We start from the raw sequence: 5781 nt of genomic DNA, 5'->3' as shown, positions 1-5781 counted from the left end.
AAATTTAGTGTTAGTTTAATAAATTAATTTAGATAGCTAATATTGTAAGCTAAAACTAGATAACTAAGTTAATTATAATTAGTGCATAAAAATTTAAATCTTAAAATCTTGAAAAACACAAAAATATTGTAAATTTACGATTAACTTAGAGTAATTTTTCCTTAGTTTTAAGTCTAGTATTTTGCCGTAGTTTATTTTTATTTCTAGATTTCTAAGATTTGCCGTAAAATCCCTTAAGTGCCTTTTCTTTAGATTAAGATTTAGGTGCTTTAGAATTTTGCGACGCTGTTTATAAATTTTAGTACCTTTTAAGTTTCGACGCGCTACTTTCTTATTTTTATTTTTCGACCTTTTATTTTTTCGACGTTTTTCGACGCACTATTTTTCTTTCTTATTTCTCGACGCTCTAGTTTTTAGGACTTAGAATTTTTTCTATTTCTTCTCTAAAATTTCAAAATGAAAAATTATTTTAAGCGGTTAAATTGATAGACATCCAAAATTTTCTGGTTCGTAGTAATAGTTGGATTTGTTAGTGGCGAGTTGTGGGCTTCCGATTTAAAGGGTCCAGGCTACCTGCTGCATCTATTGGCTATTCGAAACGTGGGCAAAATCAGAAAAGTCTATTAATTTGATAACTTATATAATTTTTATCTTTTATAACTAATAGGATATTCAGTGAATGCACCGAGCAAAACGTTCACCACCTTTCATACGTTCACCACCTGTAACTCGATCTAGACATCTAGCTAATATTGCCGCTGTTGATTTTTCTTTAGAATCATCATCTAGTCAAACAAGTACTCCAACTCAAAATCCCGATAATCCATTTTTTGAACCCGACTTCAAAATTGAAAACCCGGAGGATATTCAAGGACAATTCCAAGATCCAAAACCACTAATCATTCCTCCAGAACTACAAACCGTTAAATCAGAATTCTCTAGTGATTCGTATTTAACAAATTCAATTATGGAAGTAACTGAACCTCTAAGTATGGAAGATCGAATGAGAGCCACACGCACGGGCCAAGGTCACGCCATTATTAAGACAGACATTAATGCGCCAGATTATGAAATCAAAGGACAAATCCTACACATGGTAACTAATCAATGCCAATATAGTGGTACGCCAAAAGAAGATCCAAACGAACATCTTCGAACCTTTAATAGGATCAGTACTCTATTTAAAATCAGAGAAGTTGAAGATGAATAGATCTATCTCATGTTATTTCCCTGGACTTTAAAGGGAGAAGCAAAAGATTGGTTAGAATCATTACCTGAAGGGGCGATTGATACATGGAATGTTTTAGTTGAAAAATTTCTTAAACAATTCTTTCCGGCATCTAAAGCCGTGAGACTTCAAGGAGAAATAGTTACGTTCACGCAGAAGCCAAATGAAACGTTATATGAGGCATGGACAAGATTCGGAAGGATGTTAAGAGGATGTCCTCAACACGGTCTAGATACTTTTCAAATAGTACAAATCTTCTATAAAGGCGTCGACATCGCCACACGAAAAGACATCGACACAGCAGCTGGTGGTTCCATTATGAAGAAAACCGCAACCGAAGCTCACAAGATCATTGATAACACAGCATCCCACTCTCATGAGTGGCATCAGGAAAAAGACATTTTTTATTCATCTAAAGCAGCTAGAGCCGATTCTAGCCATAACTTTGATTCTGTTTCTGCAAAAATAGATGCTGGTGTGTCAAAACGTAATCTTTAAAATGAAGACAATATGCTTAATAATTAACACATAATACAGGCAACTAAAACCCGATCATGCAGTAATTAGCAAGTAAATTGACCAGTTCGATCCACAGGGAGAAGTTTGTTTTAAGGATTTTACAACGATTAATTATTCTAAAGGGGGGAGTTTGTGTTTGAAGTTGTATTTTCGTTTAACGAAGCAGTAAATAAATATAATGAATAACAAGAATGAGAATGGGTGTTTAATTCTATGCTTGATAAATGACAGGGATTGTTCTTTTATAATTAAAACCATTATGTGATAGTTACAATAGAGCAGTTTATATTAATTTCACAATTTCTATAAACTTAAGAGCTATGTTTAATCAACAAGATTCTTTCGTGGTTGAATTCACATAAAACCTAGTTTACTAAGATCACTCTAAGTAAACTACACGATTGTATATCCTAAATATCATTCAATTAACATCCTATACTCACATATAGGTGGCTAGATCACTAGGTGTTGAAGTATAAGCTATGTTCTTTGATAAACTCACATATACCAAGTCATAACTTACATAATTGAATTAGGATACAAGGATGATTACAACAATGGATCTTTTGAAAGAACATGGTGATTTAGATTGATTAACTAACTAGATCCAACCCGGTTAAACTCACGTAAAACCTAAATTACAATAATCACTTGAGGTAATTTCATAACTACGTTGCTTTGGAACTTGTTCAATTACCGAATTAAACACATAACAAAATCACTTAAGTTTATGCATCTAATCGTCTAGATTACTAAGTGTATTGAAGTATAGATTTCTTTCCTAGTTAACTTACATTAATAGGTTTGCAATCTATATAATTGAAGTAATGAACTAAGCAAGCATAACAATGGTTCTTGTAGTTGGACTAGATGATTTAATCAATCAAACATATATATAACTAGCATAACATCAAAGTATAGAACAATCCCAAGCCATAAATCTTACATTGAAGCAAACACACAAGGCTTTTAGCCAAACATAATCATAGTAGAACTAATGAAACAGTAAATACAAGTTGAATTCATGTTTAAAAGTTATAGAACAATAATACCAATAGTGATGAATGATCCTAGCTTAATCTTGATGTTGAAAGAGTGAAGATTGACTTGTAGCCTTCCTTGAACCTTGAAAATCGTATTAGAACTGAGGGAAAATGTAGTAGTGAAGGTATTTAAAGTATGTAACCAAAGGCTCCATTAAATAGGCTCAAAAGTTAGGTATTTTGGCCAGAAAGTGACCAGATGCGCTGCATCTCTTTGGGATGCGCCACATCTCTTTACGTTCAGTAGATTCCAGCTCGGTTCTGCACTCAGAACTGTCGGCAGGGGACCAGATGCGCCGTATCTGGCTTGAATGCGTCGCATCCATCTCAGATGCTCCGCATCTGATGCTGTTTTGGTCCAGAAGTCTTTATGCTCCACATCTGAAACTGTCGGGAGTTATTTGGTGTAGAGATGCGCTGCATCTAAGAGAGATGCGCCGCATTTGGACCTGTTTCAGTGGTTTCGGGCTGTTTTACGCGTTCAATCTTCGTTTTAACTCTGTTTTCGCTGTTGGTCTTTATTTATTCATTCACAATGGACTTTTACAAATATACACGAATTACAATACATACGTACAACAATTACATACAAATGGAACAACTTTGGATCGAAATAATGGTAATTAACATGTATGATTTTGGCGTTATCAAAATCCCCATACTTAAACCTTGCTTGTCCTCAAGCAAGACTTACAAGAAATCGAAATTTACTATAGTAAACACACTTATTTAATTGAGAACACAAAAACGGGAATCACACTCACTCGATATAGTATACAAGATACACAAGTTATTTTGTAACACAATAACTCACGCTATATGGAACACACACTCGGGTCACAATATATACACACTCACACTTTTTATTTCACACACGAATCAAACTCACGCGTTTTGAGTATACACACACTTTGAGTACACACGCTTTTATTTATTTCACAATTTAATACACACACTTTTAGTACGCACACGAAATGAAATCACGCCAAAGTCGAAAGGTGGGTTTTAAAGTCCACATTTCTTAAAAAATTTGGATCCTTAGGGAAATTGGGACCTTTGCGAAAAACCTTTTATATTTTGAAAATTAGACACGTTAGTTTTTACACTAACAAGTTTTCCGGTTTTAACCTCAAAGAACGGTTGAGGGTAACTGAAAACTGAAGCCTCAGTCGGCGCTTAGCAAGCTACTCGCCTCCATGATTGAAGTATCATGGAACTTGAAACCGGATGTCCTAAAAATGGTTTTACACAATATAGTTCATAAAATAGCATAAGTTTTTAGAAGAAACTATATCATGTCCAAATATCATCGGTGAACCATGAGTTTGCACACCTCAATTTGTTATGGCATATGTATGTTGGCCGCAGTCAACATAGATACAGTTGATCTTTACGGAGATCATCCATCTGGGGATTAGATTCATTAGTCTTAAAAGCTAATTTGCGATGTGCCCCCCATTGTACGAGACAGATCTATCTCATGGTTAGGATAAGTCTGACCACCAAAAACCCTGTTTGATGCTGAGGTGAGGTGGATTTCCAGCCGATGATAGAGATGACTTTTTAAGATTTTTCATCAACCAACAGCTGTTCTGGACTACATCTTCTAACATAAGTTAGCAAGTACGTCATTTTGGAAGACTTGACTTCCTTAATTCAATCATTACATAGATGAGCATTGGATTAGATTGTTAGAACAACAAATTACTTGATGATTCTTTTCATTCAGAATGTGGTATAGCATGATGATTATATCTTTTATATGACTACTAGTTTTATGATTTTTAACAAAATAAACTCAATTATTTGGTTGTTTCTTAATTTGTTTTGTGATAATAATTTCGGTGTATACACTTAGTTTTAAAATCTACAAATTTTAAACAAAATTTGAATTTATGAAGATAAAAGTTAAAAAAATTTCACCATTTTAAGCCTTTTTAACCAAAATCATTTAACCAAAATCAAAAACCCGAAAGAATTTATAAAGAATTGATAGGTCAGATCATGTTGAGATTGAGAGAAATGATAAGATAGAATGAGATTCAGTATGTAGGAAGGAGACTCGGTATGAGAGAGAATTGGTAAAATTACATTCCACAGCTTCTAGAACTCAGTTACAATACAATGGCTATCTAATTAGGACTACTTAGGTTCCTTATATAGCCCTCTTCTAAGGAACCTTCATTTAAGCTTAATTCACATTAACACTATACAACTTCGGGGTCCTAAAAATCTCCCCCTTAGTGTTAAATGTGAAATTTACAATATAATCCTATCGTGAAATCTTGAGAGGTCCAAATGTTAGTTTCCATCGTGAGCCATCTGGTTTTGAAACTTCTACTTGATTTTCTGAAATTTGCTTAGAAGTTTTCCAGACTCCCCACGCTTTCCTTGGATCTCCCTCATGTAATGGATATTCATCCATTTCCTTGAAATATCTTCTCTTTCTCTAGCCACGAAGAATCTCAAACTGTCTTGTACGGATTCGGAGCTTTAAACGATCTCTGATATGCTTTATAAATTCTCCAAGACCCATTTTTGTATCAAAGTCATCAACCTTGCTTTGACGAATTTTAAGATACTTCAGTGCAGCCTTAAGTGTTCCATCTGAATATTTGTTCAGCTCTTCAGTATGAATGAACACCTTTTCTTTTTGAGAATTTACAAATACAAATCCTTTGGGTTCGAATTGCATTTGAAACATCCTCATATCCTTTAGTCCCTCCGTAAATTGATTCGGACACGTTATTCGAATCTTTTTCCTATTTGCTTCGAGACCTATTTGAAAATCTTCACATCTCATCAGTTCAATTGTCTCCATCATGTATCTTTTCACAGCTTCCAAAGCTTGAGCCTTAGCAAAAGGTCGAATGGTGATGATATTGAGGTAGTTGTAGATGTGAATGATGTCAAGCATATCAAGATTATGAAAATCTACTTCTGTGAACTTGTACTCTTTCTCATCTTCTCTAATAGCGTGGAACTAACTGA

At 34.3% G+C, this 5781-nt stretch overlaps 1 non-coding gene across 1 annotated transcript; it reads right to left on the bottom strand.

The window, feature by feature from the left end:
- Window positions 1-1351: 1351 nt before the first annotated feature.
- Window positions 1352-1458, bottom strand: LOC139865505 (small nucleolar RNA R71). Its single transcript, XR_011765021.1, has one exon. It is a non-coding gene; the product is annotated as a small nucleolar RNA R71 (small nucleolar RNA).
- Window positions 1459-5781: the final 4323 nt, after the last annotated feature.

Source organism: Rutidosis leptorrhynchoides, chromosome 8 (assembly GCF_046630445.1).
Source record: "Rutidosis leptorrhynchoides isolate AG116_Rl617_1_P2 chromosome 8, CSIRO_AGI_Rlap_v1, whole genome shotgun sequence".
NCBI classification, from domain to species: Eukaryota; Viridiplantae; Streptophyta; class Magnoliopsida; order Asterales; family Asteraceae; genus Rutidosis; species Rutidosis leptorrhynchoides.
This window is presented reverse-complemented; position numbering and strand designations above follow the sequence as displayed.